Raw genomic sequence first — 21,650 nt, 5'->3', positions numbered from 1 at the left:
TTTTTTTTAAAATATGTATAATTATTATTTTTAAATTTTAAAATTCAAAAGTCATTCCCAGATAGAACAGTTACAATAATAATGTATTAAAAGAAATAGCTGTTATATACAAATAACATCTATATAGCTGAAATCTAAAGATGGCATCCTATAAAATGAAGCATTTGATTAGCAAATAGCTGCATTTATAATGACATAAGCAAACTGCAAAGTTCTGCATGCTCTGTCTCCTGATCTGAGACAGTGTTATATGAAGTCCTGGTCTATATAGTCAGGCAAATGGAAGACCCCTGTTTAGATGTTAATGGTGTTTATAAAACTATTGTATACCAATAATATCCACATTGTTGAAATCTTAAGACTTCAGCCTTTTGAATCATGTATAAGTTTAACAAATAACAATACGCAACTTTATTAATTCCCTCAAACTCTGTGCATTTGATCAATTACCTTACTGACATTTACATAACTACCCTTATTCAGCAAATGTTTTCAATATTATAAGAATTCCCTCAAATAAGTTTAAATGTGATGGGACTCATATTGTACAGGTCAATATAGACACCGCACTGCAGCAGGCTGCTGGCGTCATAAACTTTAGTGTTGAGTTAAACAAAATGTAAATTTCTAACAAATAATCTGTATAGGACAAGGCTTCTCAAACTCAATCCTGGGGACCCCCTGTGTCTGCTGGTTTTCATTCCAACCGAGCTCTAAATTACTTATATCCTTAATTGTACTGATCATTTGCTTAATTAGACCTTTTTACTTGTTTTCAGCTCTAAACAGTTGTAGATTTGAAGTTAGCGGTAACATTTTATAAGTAACTTGAACTGCCACTGTTTACAAACTGAAAACAAGTAAAAATATCTAATTAAGCTAATTATCATTTCAATTAAGGGTATAGTTAAGTAACTGAGAGTTTGGTTGTAATGAAAACCAGCGGACACAGGAGGTCCCCAGGATCGAGTTTGAGAAGCCCTGGTATAGGAGGTCATTTTAGAAAGTAATTTAATTTGACTCTATTGGTGATTGAGAAAAAATACAGCATATTAAAATCTGTAAGGTATACCCTTCAATTATTATTAAATACACCACCATATTTTCTGATATTAAGATATATCCAATAACAGCTGGACTGGTGGGTCGTTAAATCTCACATGGACTGATATGTGTCAGGCTGCATACACTACAGTATATCCCCATCATCTAGGATATGCGTCCCAAGCGAGAGATGATAACCATAAAATACAGTAGAGTTCTCAGAATAGGATTACTTAGAAAGTTACTGTAAGTGTTGGAGAGGTACAGTAATTAGATTTACCGAAACAGATAGAAACAGCTAACAGCTGTAGAATCATCTGTGTGTACTAATACAGCAATGAGCAAGCTAGGATCTGGCTCAGACGGGTCTGGTATCTATCATAGATGTTCTTACAAAGAAACACACAAGACAGAGACAGTAGATACTCCTAAGACTATTGGTATTGATTAAAAATTTTCAGTATCGCATGCATTTGAGCACAAAAAAAAGCCATCTTTGTATGTGATAAAAAATTGATATTGAAAATAAAAATCTCTGTTAACAATAATGTAAAACAAGCTACTAACAGTGCATTTATATTCTGACTTTAAGCATTGTGTTTGCTAGCAGTTTTGCAGAAAAACAACGTTGAAACCTCAAGTGACAACACAGTACACAAGGTCAAGACAGGCATATATAATTTAGATATTTTAAACCTCATCATAACATAATAATTACTTGGTTCAAAGAAACCTTTTGTATTTCGCTGAAGACCCATCCTGTTTGATTGACTGACTTCATCTGCATTTGTGTTTACTGGGTTTCTGTCTTTCACAGAAGGTCACAGTAGTTCATGCGATTGCATTTTTTATTTTCTAATGAAGTCAACAATGCATTCATTTTGACAGTTGCCTTGAGGTTCCACTGAAGAAAGGCAGAGAAAGATCTTTATGGGGCTGCTTAACAGAGCCAGGAGCCCTGACATGAGAAGGGGGCAGGGCAAAGCCATGCTCCTATAAAGTGTATTTGTTTTGTATTATTATTATTATTATTATTATTATTATTATTATTATTATTATTATTATTAATTATGTATTTAAATGACGTCGAAAGCCGTGCATCTTGTTATTGTTTTATTAAATGTGACGGTGAAGAGCTGTGGGTGTTTTTGTTTGGCAGCGTGGATGGGAAGCCCCATCCACAATTTAAAAACCTTGTGTAGAAGGTGGCCATCTCCCTATTAATGAAGTGATTCATTGTTGCTAATCGGGAGATGGTCACCTGCATAAATGCCTGCAGCTCTCTGCAGTCTGGGTGGGTATTCGGAAGTGGAAAACGAGAGCGGAGGAGACGACAGAGAAAATGAAACTAAAAGATAAACAGGAACAGTGACAGTAACTGCAACTGCCCAGCCTGACCTATTGTTTGTCTTTAGTGTTCGTGATTATGTTTTGTTTAAACTTTTATTTTGCTCTGTTAGCTTTGTTTTGTTAAAGCCTTTTTTTGGTTTTGTTATTTAAATAAAAACGGCCCACTCCACATCTTTTGTCCTGCAGTACTGTGTTTGTTTTTGTTCCTGCATTCTGGCCTGATGTCACCTCTACAGCCAACTCTGTCACAGGCTGCACAGGCCCGCAGGATTTATTAACACACCCAAAAAGTAAACAAACGGGTCACATACAGGAGACTGTACAAAAGGCAAAATAGAACACCGTACAAAAACTACAAATAAAAGATGCCACACAGGGCGAGCACTAGCCTTACTAAACGAGGCGTCCCGCTCCAGGAACCTGCTACACTACGTAACCCTCGCTATACATTACATGTGATCACTATCCCCTAAACTAACATACTGATGAGCTGGTGTTCTTACGACGACTCCTGCTGCTTCATACGGCCTTGGCTGGGCACTGCCTTCACGAGCACCATCTGCAGTTCAAGGGTTGTGTAGCTGTAGTTCCTGCAGAGCAGGTGCTCTCCTCCTGAGGGTACACAGCGCCCCTCTGTGTAGCATGGCAGAGCAGTGGCCTAGAACGATCCCCACTGGATGTTTTTATGTTGACAGACACTCAGTTGAGACCCGCCCACCTGCTGGTCGAAGACCGACACAGCCAATCGCGTGCTGCCCTTCCTCTCAACCAAACCTAGCTGGCAGCAAATCTCACTTGAGCGCCTGTCTGTAAACAAGAATTTAATGAAACATAACAACTCCAAAAAAGCACACACAATAAATCAATTTCCACATATAAATTACAACACTAATTTCTCCATGTGCACGGCAATCGCCCTGCTACAGGAGCATATTAAACATGTCAAGAAAATAAGCTTGGTTGCTTAGCTTATTTTAAGCTCTTTACTAAAAATTGGCTTCAATTGTTTGGAGGATTTTAGATAAATGCTATGCTATTCCTGGATCTCAAGGTCTGGTAGTCACTGGCAACCAACTATTACAGTAATTCACTCCATAATGTAACTGATGCAACCTTACTGAATTCCTGAACTGATCCCAATTCCAAGTGATAAGACAAAATATTTAAAAAGCTTTTGGTTGTTCTGACGCCAACCTCAATGCATTCTGAGCTTCATAAGTGCATCATTTGTGTTGGGGCTTGAAGAAATAAACAAAAAGGCTGATTTTACATTGCATTCCTGAATCTTTCTTTGTACGTAAAGCACAAATCGAAGCAAATTTGACAATATAAAAACAACTATAAATGTCATAGATGTATGTTTACATGTTTAAATGTTTACAACAAACCTGTAATCAGGAGCTGTTTATATTTCTCAAAAGGGAAGCAGTAACATCATCGGAACTGCGTTAAAAAATGGTAAGGCCCTCAATTACTGAAGTGAATCCTAAAAGAAGCAAAAAAGCATGATATTCCTTGGGTGCCTTAACCATCCATGCTCTCCGGGACAGGAAGTTGTTTCTATCTGGACGTGGTTACAGTCAAGCCACAACAAGCTGCTGAATCAGCCTCATTTAACACTATTATATATATGCAGGGGGCAGTGACTTCAAACCACACCTCTATTACTTAATTACACTGTTAGCAAACTGTCATATATTTATGTACGTCATTGCATTACCGTAACTGTATCAAACAACTGGCAATTATTGTATTACAAACCATAATGACATCATTTGTTCTTGACAATACTCTTTCAGTATATGGCTCATGAAATAACACAATGAGTAAGAATGCATTTGTCAGTATATTTGCAGTACATGCTCAATAATTAGAGGTGTGTATTACATCAACTACAACAGCAATGACCATTTTCTAATGCAATGACTACAGCTTGTTTCTGTGTGTTATACATACATATCCCAGAACAATGGTAAGGTAATAATTCAGGGGTGACATGAAGTATCCTGTCTGTAGCCATAACACTCTGGAACTTTATAGTAGTTAAACTGAGTTGGACGCAGACACTCCCTGGGGTGGAGATCATTCACATCAGGTACTGCACAAACAGGTGTTGTTGGCTCAGCTGGGGACATCATTCACTCTGAGACAAAGCTCGCCCATCACTGTCCCGCTATTCTACACTCTGCTGTATACAGGTTCTGTATACTGTATGGACATCAGGGTGTGAACATTACAAGTCACATTACAGGTCAATAAAACAAAAAAATGAAGAAAAAAAGGGTTCTACATGGTCAAATGAGGTATTGATTTATTGATTGGTTGACTGAAACACCCTGGTTGCTGTTCTGATACCACAGGATCTACTGACTAAGAGTAACATACAGTATGTGAATCCAGTCGATTGCTGGACCTTCTCATTAATAATTCACCTTTCTTCCTTTCAACTCGTCATGGGCAACTTAGTCAGATTGTTTTAGTTAGAAAGAAATACATTGAGGCAAGGGTTGTGGTTAGGGTACTCAAGACAGAAAAGCTATGTATTTTCCATGTACTGTTTAGCTACAGAAAGCTGATGAACCCAAGAAGGAATACAATATTTGCAAGGACTGATGAATCTTTTTATTATAATCTTTCTGTTTCAAAGCCCATTCTCAATGTCTCACACAATGTGGCATGGTTCCCACTTATAAGCATAACATGTATAATTGCATTACATTGAGAGAGCGAGAGAGCGAGAGAGCGAGAGAGAGAGAGAGAGAGAGAGAGAGAGAGAGAGAGAGAGGATTACAGTATTACAAGACTTTAAATACTTATCCAGCTATAAGGCCAAATCCCTTAAAGTTTAATAGTTTGACATCAGGATCAAATGATCCAAGAAATGTACTTTGGCTCTTAAATATTTGATTTACATTTGCAAATTGTATATTAGTGAGATAGCGCAAGTGTGGTAGTGTGGCGAGGCTGCTATCTTCAAGCAGTTATGTCATTTCTGGGGTTTCTGGGTTGTGGGCAGAGTACTGATATGTAATATGTAGTAAATAAGTGTTTTATTTATTCATTCCAAAACAGGGCAATAGGGCGACTGGCCCTTTAAATGCAAACAAGAAAAAAACAGTGTACAAAAATCAAACAAAAGAAAAATCTAAATCTCTCTGAGCTCCACTTTAACTTTGGTGATTTCCCTTGTTTAGTCCCTGTCTATAAAAGGAGAGGGCTAATTCCTACTCCCCTTCTTAAACCAAAAGGCATATATATATATATATATATATATATATATATATATATATATATATATATATATATATATATATATATAGTTTTACCTTTCTTTCCAGTTGAGCTACCAAAACTCCTTTGTGTTTATAACCATACCTCATGCTAACACCACCAACTGTTTGCACCGGTCTTTTATACCAGCCCTCATTAGTTAATTGCAACTAGCTGTATAATTAACTAATTTGTTATACCAAAATTGGCTTCATTAGACCATTACCTTCTGGGAGATGCAGTTTTCTGTCTCTCTGAACTACATCTCTCGCCTCCACTGCACCTGCAGTGGTACGTCGGGTATACACTCAATATATCTCCCTTCTGGGGATGAAAAAAACAAATCAATTCAAAATAAAAACCTGAATGAGCTCAGGTGCAAACAAGTGCCTTCAGAAATCACACACTGTGTTAAATGGAGTCCATCTGTGTGCAATAAAAGTAGTTCACCTGTCACCAAACACCTGTCTCTGTAAGGTCCCACAGTTGGGTAGTGCATTCAAAGCAAAGATGGAGACCAAGAAGCTTTCAAAACAACTCCGGGATAAAGTGATGGAAAGACACAGATCAGGGAAGGGGGTGTAAAATGATTTCAAAGGCACTGGATATCCTTTGGAGCACAGTCAAGTCGACCATTAAGAAGTGGGAGGTATACGGCCCCACCTAGACTCTGCTTAGAGCATGCCGTCCTCCCAAACTGAGCAGCCGGGTAAGAAGGGCATTGGTCAGAGAAGCAACCAAGAGGCCAATGACAGCTGTGAAAGACCTACAGTATTCCATGGCTGAGATGGAAGAAACTGTCCATGTGTCAACAATAGCTGAGGTACAAATCTGGCCTGTATGGAAGAGTGGCAAGAAGGAAGCCATTTCTGAAAAAAGCACATGTCAAATCCGGCTTGGAATTTACAAAAATACATGTGGGAGACTCTGAAAAGATGTTGCAAAAGATTCTGTGGTCCGATGAAACAAACTATTTGGCCTAAATGCAAAGAGTTATATCTGGCACAAACCTAACACAGCACATCACCCAGGAAACACTCTCCCTACTGTGAAGCATGGTGGTGGCAGCATCATGCTAAGTGGATGCTTTTCATTGGTAGGAACTGGGAAGCTTGTCAGGGTAGATGGCAAAATGGATGGAGCTAAATATAGGCAAATCCTTGAGGAAAACCTGTTTCAGTCTGCAGAAGATCTAAAACTGGGACGGAGATTCACATTTCAGCAGAACAATGACCCCAATGACCCCAAGCATACAGCCAAAATTGACACTGGAGTCGCTTAAAAACAAGAAATTGAATGTCCTAGAGTGGCCCAGTCAAAGCCCGGACTTGAATCCGATTGAGAATCTTTGGCAAGACTTGAAGATTGCTGTCGACCAATGATCCCCATCCAACTTGACAGAGTTTGAACAATTTTGCCAAGAAGAATAGGCTAATATATCCAGATGTGCAAACCTGGTAGAGACTTACCGCAAAAGACTCACAGCTATAATTGCTGCCATAGGTGGTTCTACCAAGTATTGACTTGTGAATACTTATCTAACCAAGAAATTTAAGTTTTTTATTTTTCATTAACTGTTGTTTCACAATAAAAATGATCTTGCCTCTTCAAAGTGTGGAGTAGGTTGTGTAAATCGAAAAGAAAAAATAATCCAATTTAAATGCATCAAGATTTTATGTTGTTACACAACAAACTGTGAAAACGTCCAAGGGGTGTGTGTGTGTGTGTGTGAATACTTCCTATAGGCACTGTATATAACGTATACCATGGCTTGCATACTAATAGGCCACTTCACACTAAATAAATCACTACGCACACTACATTCTAAATTCCATGACAAACTGCCATATTATTTGTTATTAGTTACAAAACCGCTGCCAAAAATGAGTGGCATTTCACTTAGTTCTTTTAATATATTTGGGGATGAAACTCCACATAACTGGTACAATACCAGTCTGAGTGAAGACAGCAATCCATCTGAAAAAAACAGTCCACCAGCAAGAGCAGACACATAACAATAGATGATGAACTGCTAAATGAAATAGAAGAAAACAAAGATTGAAAAAAACACTTAACAAAAACTACAGCATGGGCTGGCTGGCTGGTTAATGTACTTAAAGAAAAAAAAAATGGACATTCATTTTATTGAAATAAGTCCAAACAATCTCAACAACATTAAAGGAATTTTAATGACCGATCTGGATTTGAAGTGTCTGTGGAAAACTGAGGCAATGTCCCCTGAAACCATAATCGGATTGGAGCGTAAAGTCTGGTTCGATCATCAACTTAATCTGTCATGACTAGGATGCGAGGGTGTCCGACAACTAACAAAAACATCTTATGATGTTTTGTTAATATTATATGACAAATTATGAGATGTTTTTATTGTGTGTATTAAATAAATATTGGTAGTATAAAGAAGAATTATAAGGTAATCCAGTTTACTTGACATTAAAGCCTTATGCATATCATTGACTAAAAACTTTGGCTTCACAAAGTGGAACTGTATTCCAGGTTTTCAGTGCCTTATAAATCCTGAATACTTGCAGGTTCTTGCCTAAATTGATTTCTTTTCATGTCTTTCATCTTGTTTAATAGTAAAAGTTGATTTATTGAGATTTCTAAGTGTAGAAATGCAGGCATTCCTTCTGTTGTAAAGTACAATGGAATGGAGTGTTGTTATTAATGTGGTATTTAATCAACTCTCATTGACAAGAACATTGCAGTACATTTAATAGAAACTTGAAATTACCTTTGTCCCATGGCATGACTGAATGTAAGTAGTAGAGTCGAGAAATCTCAAAGGAATTCTAGAAAAAAAGTATAAAAATAGATATTCACATAGACATACCAGAGACAAAGTAATTTAGCTCTGACAGTCACCCTGAGCAATATCTTTGCCATACATATGTAATCTCTCAGTACTGATGAGGCAGAAGAATGCTTGGCATTTCAATTTTATTCATGGTTTCAGTTCTTCAGTACTGTTCTACTATTAAGTAATAACTAATGTATTTGAATTCATTTTAATATCCATAACACATAAGGGCCGGGGTGTTTCAAATGTAAAACACGACTATAAGCTTGTACAGGCTGTCTGCTTCTGTGAATGTAAATCCTGGTGATAGAATTCAGACCCATGCCTCAGAGTTAACACCTTGGTGACACATTTGATTACTGAGCATACGTACGGTTGTTTGGCGACTCAACCTCTACTTAGTTCACTTCACCTGTATGATAAATAATTGTACAGTGACGCTGCTAATTTTGACTGTAAAATGTTTATTTAATATTTTCTTAAGAGGATTTTTTTTTTTTTTCATATCTGGCGCTGTCAAAATATAAACTAGAATTTCACAAAACTGCAACATCGACTCCTCGAATTTACTGTCTACTCAGTTTCTCTGCACATGCACGAATTCAGCTTATTAATTTCCACAGCGTTAGTTTCTAGCAGTGCGTCGCTAATTTAAACAATCTGGTATTCAGTTAATGCTTAACAACTATTAATTAAAGTTTAATGGGAGGGACAGAGATGGAAAATAAAAACCAAAAACTCGAAGCCCTAATTATAATGCTCCCCCCTTTTACGTGTTTTAAATTGTTCCCTGCCACTCTTGGTTAGTGACTATCAGAGATTTGCACTGCTTTCCGCATAGTAGTCTGTATTCTCTGCCAGTCTCTAATGGATATTTATATTTAATTATAAAAAGCAAAGGTTGGGGAGAGGCCAACCATTCTCCATAGCTGTTTTTTTTTCCTGCTGTTTGAAGTGGAAACTTTTGTGACTTTTCTAATATAGTTTGGTTGACTTGAACACAACTGTTTTAGCAAACAAACACACCCTATGAGTCAATGCTTTCTGTACTGTTCCTCACTCCCTGGAGACTGGCCGTTTCATCCATTAGCCCTGTGGTGTGATTCATGCTGCCAATATCCTGTGACACTTTCAAGATCACAAAACATTAACTGGCTGCAAATCACATGGTTGGCAAGAAGTGTGTATATTCACCACTCAGTGGCTGCCAGCCATCAGAGGTTGAAAAGCTCTGCCGAATGAACACGTTGCCATAAAGGCTGAAGTAACACACACACACACACACACACACACACACACACACACACACACACACACACACACACACACACACTCTCACACACACACACACACACACACACACACACACACACACACACACACACACACACACATGCACACACGCACACACACAAACAGAACAGTATAACCTAGTATACAGTATTTGTGAACATACAGTACAGCATATCCCATCAATTAATATGCACATTCCCTATTGATGGCTTAAAGGTTATTTCAATATTGTGGTGTCCTAATGAGTCTTTTTTCATGCTGTGTTTTATTTTGTTTTTTAAATAAGAATTTCCCAAGGTTCTTGTACAGTTCTGTTTTACTGCTCTTGACAGCAATCTATTAGAAATAATAGGAAGTATGTCATCAAAGAAAGCAAGTAAACAATCATGTCACATGGTAAAGAAACCACATGTAAAAACTGTCCAAACACCCCGTGCTTGTGATACCCTCAATGTCCAAATAAAGTTTCTTCACATGTGAATAAGCACTTCTTTAGACACAGTATATGCAAGTGTAAGTGTGACATATTGACAGACAGAGAGAGAGCACGAGAGAGAGAGAGAGAGCGAGAGCATCCACAGCCCCCCACATTATAATAAAAAGAAAGCACAGAAATGTAGATCGTGGCCCATACCACTGTGACTCTATCAACAATAACTGGTGATTGCTTAAGTACATTTATCAGCATTGACCAGTAGCTTTGGGGATTGTCAACAATAACTGACCATTGTTAACAATAAGCATTTATCTTTAGCTTTATCAATATAGGAAAATAGATTGATTTCATATCTGCCTTGAAACTTTTCCCTTTGACATACAAACATGAATTAGTGGGTTTAGCTGGGGGGAAAAAAAGTGTTACAGTAGTAGAGATAGATTTAGATGTGTTCTATGGTAAATCCATACGGACAGTTTGTCACCCTTTTTACCAGTAGAAATATAAATTATTGCTTTTCTTTCGTTCTTAGAGTGATCCTAATGTACAGATAGCATTGTTTGGTAATGCAATTTAAAATCAAATAAAAGTCTAAGGTAAAAGAAACTGAATACATTATTCAGTTTCTATTCCACACCCCTAACAACTAACACAGGTAGTGTGACAATAATCTTATGAAACCAGACATACATCTCTTTTAGTAGTCCTCATAAATGGAAATTAATGTCTATATCCTGAGAGGATAAAAGGAAACAGGGGTTCATGAGACCATCCAAATCTTTATTTTTTTAATATAAAGTTGATTCAGTTATTCTCTACAGAAGGTGAATTTGAGTAAAGTACAAAATCCTAGGGCCCCCTCAGAATTCCTTTTACCCTGAATATTAACAAAAGCTGTAATATACATGCTAGTTTAACATATAACTTGTCAGTTTAACTGCTATGTGTTGTTGTTCAATGCCATGGGGCTTATCTTTGTTGCATACTGTGTTGTCATTGCAGGAAGGCAGCCCTTGGTAACAGCGAAAGCTCTTTCAAACGTGCCTTCCTAACACGTCAAGCTCTCTGATTTGATTGTGACGGGAACTAAACTTTGTCTTTTGCCAGTAAGGATATCCTTTGCAGAGGGAGGCAAATTTAGCCTGACCCCATGACCAGTTAAAAATACCCACCCTGCAGTGAGACAGCTGATTTGTATTAGCCACACAGACAAAAAGACCAAACATGAAAAAGAGAAAACATGAAATGTGTAAGAGAGCTCCTCTGAACTCTGCATCTTCATTTTGCAGCAATGTTAACACACAACACAGAGTTTTTAAAGGTTGCAGGCTACATGAGTTAATTCATAAAACGAAAGTCTATATTATAGATGTCACATTCAATATATCAGTTCAAGCAGAATTCACCCAACAACTAAATTGCAAAGCTGGGCTTCATGTTATGTTCTCTATTCCCCAGTGGACAGTTCCTGCCTTCATACCTTGAAAGCAAAAGATCAGACACCCTACCATATTTAAATACTGTATGCACGCTGGCATCCAAAACATGTCTTCCATCAGGACTACTTCTAAGGATGTCATCTTTAACACTTGATCCTGTTGTCTTTAAATACCGTCCACATGTCCTTCTGACTGTCAGTTTAATCTTCCTCTACTCCTCCTAGAGGCACGGGAGACCTTAACTGAAGACATGCAGCCTAACAAATTACTATATACTGTACAAAACAAAGAAAACCAAAAACATCCAGGCTGTTTTCCTTTGTTTATTTTGAAAAGATTTTACCATTAGAAAACTGTGACTCATCAATTTGAGTTTTATAACAGCTGATTTCCTTCCTGGCAATTCAACTTTCATTTCAAAACAGTCCAGTCCACCTCAGGGTTTTTTTTTTTTGTTAATGTGGGATTGAGGGGCTTCCTCGTATGCCATTGTAACAGCCAAGGCACAAGAACGGATAGACTTTATGTGAAATTTGAAATCATTTATTTGAACATAAGATTGGCACCACCTCTTACAAAAACAGAAAATGCCTTTTGGCTGCTCTTTATATAAAAAATTAAATAAAAAACACATCTCTCTCAATAAATGTGACAAATAAGTACGTACAATATTATTGTTGACAAAATAAGGGACTTGTTAAACATTTTAAATAATGTATAAGGATAATAATATAAAAATATAATTATAAAGAAAATACCCCTTTTTTATATGAAATGTTATATAGCAGCAACTCAAGGTTAATAACATCATCTTTAAATTTTTACTTCTAACCAAAAAATAAACTTTTTGTTCACATTATTTCAAAATACAGTAAACAGCAAGAGGTAATATTTTCTACAAGGGCTTATAAATTATCAGCCTTCCTATATTTACTGTACATTTGCAGTGCCCCATACAGGTTTAACTAGTTTTACTTTTTATACCTTAGGATGTGGCAACTATATGAACTTAACAATGATTCTGTCAGATCTATACTGCACATATTCCCTATAAACTGCTTAAAATGATCACAGAAAGAAGCCAGGAATAAAATGTGATTATGCGCTGTTACTGCTTCATTACTCCTGCGTATGTCCAGCCCGAGTGGGATGCAGGTTAGACATGTAGAGATCTTGAAAAACAGTATTAACATTGAACATTACATTTCCTTTGTCATATATAAATACCACCTTATATTGATATTGGATGCCATCATTTATATTTCTGTAAATTTTTTATGTCCATTAAAACATTTCACTTTCTTTTGTTTAATGGATTTCCATTGAAATATGATGGCAGTTTATATCAGCCCAAGATATAGTATTTCCATAATCAATGCCTAGAAATGGATATTTGAACGTATTGCCTGGATGCTATCATTAAAGCTGATGCCATAGTCCTAATCAATACAAACACTTGTCAACTATAAAATATGTGTGTTCAGGCTCTGTTTATTTGTTCACAATTTAGTATTGATACTTATACATACAGAATGACTCAATACCACTTCAACCATTTCAGTTGAAAACAATATTATAATGACCAATGGTGGGTTCAAAAGCTCAAAACTGTCAAAGTAGATTGTGGAACCCGATACAGCAGCTTGTTAGTCAGCCAGTCTCCAACTCTAAAGCAATCTTTGATGGATACACAGTACTGACTACATTAACTTCTCTACCAAAAAGTCAGTAATACAAGCATAAACCATTACAAAAAAACATAATAATAAATAATAAAATAAACACTAAACTACTACAGAATCTAGCCAACTTCCAGTTAGGGGTAACAGAACATATAAGAAGTCTGAAACCACATGTTCTTCACCTGGAGAATATAAACCTTGTGCAGGTTATGTTAATTAGGAGAATATGTAAGAGATAATATCTAAGAAGTCCCAGTTACATGATGCTATCCTAAGCCAATATAGCAGTGTTTTCCTGAAGAGGTGCTGGCTTCGTGGTGTGCACTGGATCAGCTATGATCCAAACCTGATAATTATCCTTGACCTAGTTTCAGAGAATAAATATTTTGAAACTACACACAATAAAAATAAATGTGTCTGACCTTCACTGCTAATCAGAAATAACAAAGCAGAATTGTAATTGCAATTCTACTGCTCAACTTGTTTTGTTTTTTTTCATTTCTTAACCATGATTAAAATACACATTTGAGGCTGTTATGTAGTAGATGACTATTGCTGGAATGTAGTAAATGACTATTGCTGGAATGGCTATTGCTATATTATTGATTTTTGATGAAAAAAGAAATGAGATGCCAATACATTGTTACTGGCTCACTTGGTCAATCAATAAAGCATCAGATGATAATCAACACCCTTGTCTGCATTAAACCCCCAAGTCTCCCCTGGTGTGCCATGTAGTGGTCTGAAACCTAGTCTCCTGTGTTCCCTCAGATTTACTCTACCAAAGTCCTGCCTAAATATGAGTTGACCTCTGTGATACCACAAAAAAGAAGTTGCAAATAAAGCCAAATTAGTATATGTCTATACTACAGGCATTTGATTTTTCTGACAGCTTGATTGCAGAGCTGCTGTTTGACTGCAGCATGAACATCGTGGAGTATTACACACCAGCAACATGTAACATGGAGGTCAGTACAGAGCTATTGTACTCTACCTGAAAGGTGTGTACTGTAGGTGTGAGACTGTGACCAAGTCAATTTATTGTATCTTATTTATGCTGTGTTTTTCAGTGAATAATTATGAACTCTGTGGTTTGCTATTTCAAAATCTAAACGTGGATGTTTGTATAGGGATCAGTGCCATCTAGTGTAGCACAATAATGAACCTGTTCCGCGATTAGCTACATTTTGGGATATCATGTATATAGGGATACTAAAATACCAAGGGGGAATGTGAATACTCTACAAAGGAAACAGGTTAGTGAAACCAAGCTAAATTAGACTCCCCCATTACAGTTTCCTTTATCAAACTCCTACCTAGTATGTAAATAACATCAGTATGTGGCACACAAAAGGAAACAATGAAGCGCACGTCCATCTGCTAATTTCATTCAGTCTGAACTAATACAGATTTACCCTTCATACTCAAAGGTACATTACTAATCAGCTCAGACAAACTAAAGTAAATACAGAAGAGGCAGCAGGAAGTCAGGATTCATAAGAACGGGTTACTCAACAGGGAAGTCTTGAATTGCTATCACTTTGATTAATGGCTGGGTAAAGGTTTAATGCATTTTCATTTGTTCTAGTTTGTGACTCAAATAGCAACAACAAATACCAATTTTCACGATTTGAACAATTTCACAATTTGTGAACCCATTATCTAAACAACAACAACAACAACAACAACAAAAACATAACAATATTTTCAGTGAAAGAAAAGCAGGCTTTTGAATTGCACAAATTGGTTAAACATAGCTCGTTATCAGAAAATAACTTCACCTGAACACCATATTGAGAAGGTTGGACAATGAAAAATAAAACTATTCAATGTGACTCAGCAAAGGACATAAGTAAGCACTTTACATGCGGAAGCAAGAAGCCTTCGATCAACATTGAGAAGATTCTAGTGTCTGGAGCAAAATCATGCTAGTCATCTGTCTTTTCATCAGTAGTATTTATGATGTTTGCTGTTTATGTTATTTCTAGTAGAAGGAAACAAATCATTCCCCTATCATTCCCCTAATAAAAATGTACTGCAATGGTAGGTTTATCTGCAGTTATAGTTATTCTACAGGGTTATATTGAGTATATGGTATATTGAGTTTGAAACTGTTGATATGCATGTCCAGCTTCTTAAAAAAGCCCCCTGGGAACAGTTGAGACTGCAGAGCATTTCATGTTTTACTGTAGAAAACATTTAAAAGGAGGAATTTCCTGTCTTGTCATAACGGATCTTAAACTTTCGAAGTGGTTTGCTAATGGACTGATTCACTGAAATACTTCCACCTAGAACCACATCCGAGTGAATCAATTTAACAGCACTTGCATCTTGCAGTCAAATTTCAGGAAGTTTGAATTTTGTGGTCCTCATAAACGTGGTCAGAAAATAGAATGGTCAGTTCCTAATCCATCTTGATCTCATTAGCACGCAAATGCCGTTTTGAATAATGTTTTCCTTGAAACGTTGCCATGGAAATATAAATAGCTCAAAGTCATTGCAACAGTACTGTTCAGCTTGCTGAGCACACATAATATTTTTAGAGCCTGGGCACAAAGGCACCCTGACAAAGTCATGTCTTTTGAAATCTGAGGAACAGAATTTCCAAATTATGATTTTATTTTTGTAAAGATTTGGCTGTACCCAATAGTAAATGCCTAACAGCAGTATACGTGGGATCAGCAATATCCAGTGCCAGACGTTTATTTTGATTGTAAATAAAAGAGACCATTCACCCTCTCTGATCTTATAAAATGATTTTCAGTGACACTGTAATGACACTACAGTGGTTCTGCATGAAGGGGAGATGGCTGCGTGTACATTAGGTTCTGTATGAAAGGGCGATGGCTGCATGTAATTTAGAATGGTACCACGGTATATTTTGACAATACACTTATGGATGGCTTCACAGACCCTGATTTGTACTAATCTTGGACTGCCTTACCTTAGGTCACATTATGGTAGTCCAAGACAAGTGCTAATCAGGGTCTGTGAATTCAGCCAGTAATAATGTATTGTAGTACTGATTCCATATTAATACGTGTGTGCTACTCTATCTGGGGCAGCAGTCAATATTTGCAATGCCATAAAACTTGAGATGCAAAACCTACTTGAAATTATTTATTCTATTTATTGCATAAGTAATGTACTGTATTTCTTCGCTGTTTAAAAAGCAGAGTATTTTGTAATACTGTACACACATTTAGTTATGAAAGATCTAAAATCAAAGAAAAAGATTGCAACAATGGACTGAAGTTAGCAGAAATTCAACAAGCTATTGGTCAGCTGTGTTTCTGTTTGAATTTCCTTTTATTTCAAGATTCTCTCAGTTCTCTTAAATATGTTTCTATTCTGATATAATCTTAAAACAGAAACCTAAACATGATAATAATTTAAAAAAATCAAAAAACATCTATGTTGTTGTGATGAATACATAGAGATTTTTAAGGGAGTTTGTTATAGTGAATGGTGTGTATTTTGGCATTCAAATGAAGTTAGGAGGAATTGTGTTGAAGGGGATGTCAGATTACCAAACTCTAATTGTTCAGTTTTTTTTTTAAACTACAGAATTATTAGAATGAACCTATTTTTAAATGAAATGTTGTTTATGCTTTATTTTTAAAATGTGATGTGCGTGTCACTCTTGTTTGACAGATCTTCTTAACAGCTGTGCGGTTTCAGTACAAAGTTATCCATCAATGCATCGGATTTTTGATTCAGATAAGACTGACATGATGGAATCTTCTTTCTAAAGACAAAACAAAAGAACTAGTGAGGGTATGAGTTTATTCCCCAAAGTACAAAACACCTTCCAATGCAGTAATGCTAACAGGAATCTGTGTCTTCTGTGATCAGAATCTCACTTGCACCTTTTTATCTGAGATTCAGAGGGTAGGCTTGATGTTTTCCAAACTAAGGGTGATCAAAAGAAAAGCCCATGAGACTTTATTCAATACTTTTATCTTCTTCCCCTATCGTGACTATTGGGGAATTCATCTTAACAACCCTCTGTCACTATGATCCCTTCTGATCTGGTGAGTTTTTAACTGTTATTGTTAATTTTCATGCTTTCATGTCATATTCCCAGTAGACCTGCTTTGGCAAAGTATAAAGGCAAGAAAATGTTTTATGTAAATGTACAAAGATCTTCCAAGATACAGGGGGCAAAACTGCTACAATGTTTTGCTTTATTTTACTTAAAGAATATTTGCATTTGGTTACTTCAGCAAGAACAACAAAAAGACATCAATAAAATTTGAATTAGGTGAAGAAAAAAAGCACAGCAATGTATATGTATTTTAAAGCCTTCCTTGGTTCTTAGTCATCCTTATTTCAACTGTCACATCAATAGATGTGGTAAAATTAGGAAAGGGTACAGTCAGGACATTGGTATCGGAGGTTAAAACAGAATATGGAAAAACATTCCATTCAAAGCTCCTAGTGTTTGGAACATTCCCCCTACTGTGGCTGATCTTTTTCTGGTTTTCCACATCAACAAGATGTGGAGGTTCATACATGAAACAGCTCAGGGAAACAGTTAGTGTACACACATTGATAAAATGTCGTGGTGTGGGTATGCTATTTTGATTAAGCGTCTCACGTGGTCTGCATTAGAAATGAACAAAGAAGCCAGAGCTGGCGCTGCTGGGCTGAGATGGCCAAACGCAATGAGAATGCAATGAATCTCATCGGAGAGGCTTGATTAAGGGTTGAACTGAAGGCCTGTTCTGTGTTTAAAAGGAGCTGGTGACAAAGGGAAATCGATCACTGCTAGGTTTTGTAGGTCTATTTAGTAGCTGAGCTGCAGTGTGACTTCCCTTTGTTCTCCTTCTTCTAAATAAAAAAAAATAGTCGACTGTGGACAGCCGAACCACCCTGAATCTCCCACATTACTTTTTGCTAAGAATAAGATTGTATTAGAAACATATTGGTACCTAGCTGTACGAAGCTATTTTATAATTACCTAGCACAGCTGTTATTTGATTCACAGAGATCTGAAAAACAACTAACCAGACACGGTATAGCCTGTAAAAGTGTTGCAAAGTGATTGGCATAAGAACTGTGGAGTTTTTTTCTTAACAGTGGCAGATCAAAATACAGTCATCATTTAAATATATTATCTTCCCTGGCATTTTTACATATTTCTCATGAGTGAAAGAGTTAAATAGACAGCCACTACATGATTCACTCTAAAAGACTACATACAATTTAAAACACATTAATGCCCCATCTATCCAGGCCACCTAGGCTAAGTGTTCGAGAAAGAGAGCGGGTGAGCGCTATAAATGGAGGGCTATATATCTCACTGCTCATGAGCACACTGCTCCCAGGCAGCAATCCCCCTGATCCTGCACTACTGCTCATGGTCATCTCACACAGCTCCAATCCTCCAAGTCCCCAGCACTGCACACAGCTCGCACAATTTGCCTTCACAGGTTACAGTTCAGTTGCAATAGTAATCAATTAAATGATACAACATCACATACATTAATTAAAATAATACCTTTTTAGCCAAATTAGATTTTACTTACAGGAACATTTTATTTGTGCTCAAGAAGCCGTTGCTGTTGTCTTGCCCTTCACAAAGGTGCATTTCAATCACTTGCTTATGAGGAGGATTGTAAATGAAGAGACGACTGCTAATCTTAGTGACAGCCCTGCCGTGTCGGTTCACCCTCTGAACCAAAGATACAAATGTTACAATGCTGCCGTACCTGAACAATAGAGGTGGAGACAGTCCCAGGAAGTGTACACCGGTTCTCATTGGGCAGCTAACCAGGGCTTGCTGAAGCATGATGAGGTGAAGTACAGTACACCCAGACACTTTCCTCCCTAACCCTCACAAGTGCAAAGGCCATTAAGCAAGTTCATATATTATTATTGATGTTATTTTTTATTTTATATAGTAAATTATAAGTGGGTCAATAAATCACCACTGTGGGGAAAAAAAAAAAAACTGTTTACCTGCATGCCAATGAACAAGTAGAATCAAGTGTCTCTAATTACTGTGTATTTACAATGTTATCATGAATTGTTAAAATGTACTGTGCAAATCTTTTTGAATGATATATGTAAGTACACAATCGTATGAGAAAGGAGCTATGGTTAGGTGTAGAGCGAGGGTTAGGGTTAAGTTTTGAGTTAGGGATAGGGATGGAGTTCAGGTTATATCACCCATAAAAATGTACAGATTAAATACATTGTAACTCTGCATAACACTGTAATTATGTGTAAGTAACACATGTATTTACTAAGTAACAACTATGTAAATACACTGAATAGATTCAGACACAGGTTATATACAGGGTTAAAAATGTGCACACAGCTTCAATAAAATCAGAGCACAGGGATAAATGTTGGTATTAAAACAGCATATGCACAATGTAAAAGCAACCTAGCTTTTATCTACAACAACATCAATAAAGGGGTGTGTATACTTCTACATACTGCAAAACATCTAGGTGAGATGTTTCAATTAATAAACTAAGAGTCAGAAAACACAAGTGTTCTTCCCTTTATGTGTCTGCCCTGCTGCTAGCGAGGGTGTGTGCGGTTCCAGTCTTTTATTTCAATACAAGTGGGTCTGTACTGTGGAAATTGAAACTTCAGTTAGATTGATTGTATGCTGCGTAAAATAAACCACAAATGGGAAGATTACACAATTAGTTTTAGATTTAATCTACACTCTAAACAGAAAGTATTGCTATTTCTGGGGTTTGAATGCCACTTTTGTTATGTTCTATAAATATAGAAAAAAACAAACAAAACAAAAAAAGACACTTAAAAATATCTTGAATGGGTCTGTGACAGGGTACCCCCCTCCCCTGTGTGTATTTTGTTTATTTTGTATGGTTTGGGTTATGTATTTGGGCATGGGTGTTTGAAGCTGGCAGGGAAGGGTTAATTATCTTCCCAAGCAGTTCACATACAGCCTGTGCTTGGACTCGATTGATTAATAAGCAATCGAGTCCCAGCACAACTGCACAAAAAGAGGCACGGACTCTCTCACTCGCGATGTGGCACTCAGGGCGAATGAACGAGAAAGTGAGTTAAAGAGAACTAGAAAGAAAAGCACCCCCTATGTGTGCTGAATTATCTCAGCACGATGCTTGTTTGGATTCATTGTTTTGGTCTATGTCTGTTTGGTTCGGCCATCATGCAGTTTTGTTTTACAAAAGTGTTTTGTTTTGTTTTGTTCACCCATTTTATTTATTATTAAAACGTGCAGCTGTGCTTACCTCATAGTACTGAGTCTGTCTCTTCCTGGTCTAGCGTTAACACAAAGTCATTCTTACCACAGGTCGTTACTCTGTTGTACATTTTTACATCCTGGGCCGTAAATCAGCTATGGAATAAAACTGAACAAGCAGACTAGTTTCAAGCTCGCCCTGTTTAATATTTTTGAAAATTAAGAGGGGAATCTGGGAACTGAAGTCTACAACGGCTTCAGCAAATGTTATGCCATGAAGAGCTATCACTTTTCACACACACATATAGTTTGATAATGTGTTATAAAACTATGTGACCATTCCATTTCAATCTGTATGCCTCTATTTATACTGCCTTAGCTACCATCAATCCAGGGGTGTATATTTTGATAGAAAACTATATTTAAGCGGATCAGATCATTTTTAACAAGTTAAGACACTGTAAAAGACTTTAAGAACAATCCAGACAAGAACAAATAAACCTGTTTTAACAGAATTTTATTTGATAGGAATAGTTTTTAGAGTGTAGAGGTCATTGTTGTCATCAATTCCCTTTTAAGCGACATGAACTTCATGTCATGCCTCAGGGAATAATCTCTGCCAGGTAAAAATGTACTGTTGGTAAAGTGGCGCATGTAAGAATCGTCTGTCTTTTTCAGCAGGGTTTCCCAATCCTGTTCCTGGGAGACCACCGTGTGTGTGCTGGTTTTCATTCCAACTGAGTTCTCAATTACTTAATCAAACCCTTAACTAATAATGAGCTTAATTAGACCTTTTTAATTGTTCTCATCTTCTAAAAAGTTGCTGATTTCAAGTTGCTTATAAAATTGCATAGTTAACTTGACATCTCCAACTGTTTAAACGCTGAAAACTATTAAAAAGGTCTAATTAAGCTAATGGATAGTTCAGTTAAGGGTTCAATTAAGTCATTGAGAACTCAGTTGGAATGAAAACCAGCAGATACAGGGAAATTGCTAAGTGGGGAAGGGTAATTACACGAAACACAAGTTGATAGAATGTAGTTCATAAAATAAACTTCAATAAAAATATTAGCAAGGCCCTTTCTTAATTACTATAAAAATTCACCCACTGGAGCGACACTTATACATT

At 36.8% G+C, this 21,650-nt stretch overlaps 1 long non-coding RNA gene across 2 annotated transcripts in view; it reads right to left on the bottom strand.

Moving 5' to 3' along the window:
- The window catches only part of LOC121310906, a 33,641-nt gene extending 14,646 nt beyond the window's left edge, over window positions 1–18,995 (bottom strand). For both annotated transcript variants that reach the window (XR_005948965.1, XR_005948964.1), the window contains exons 1-2: window positions 18,864–18,995; window positions 8,417–8,474 (exon numbers count right to left, since the gene is read on the bottom strand). This is a non-coding gene — a long non-coding RNA (uncharacterized LOC121310906). The remainder of the gene's footprint in view (window positions 1–8,416; window positions 8,475–18,863) is intronic.
- Between the last annotated feature and the right edge of the window lie 2,655 nt (window positions 18,996–21,650).

This window comes from Polyodon spathula, chromosome 3 (genome assembly GCF_017654505.1).
Source record: "Polyodon spathula isolate WHYD16114869_AA chromosome 3, ASM1765450v1, whole genome shotgun sequence".
Lineage (NCBI taxonomy): Eukaryota > Metazoa > Chordata > Actinopteri > Acipenseriformes > Polyodontidae > Polyodon > Polyodon spathula.
This window is presented reverse-complemented; position numbering and strand designations above follow the sequence as displayed.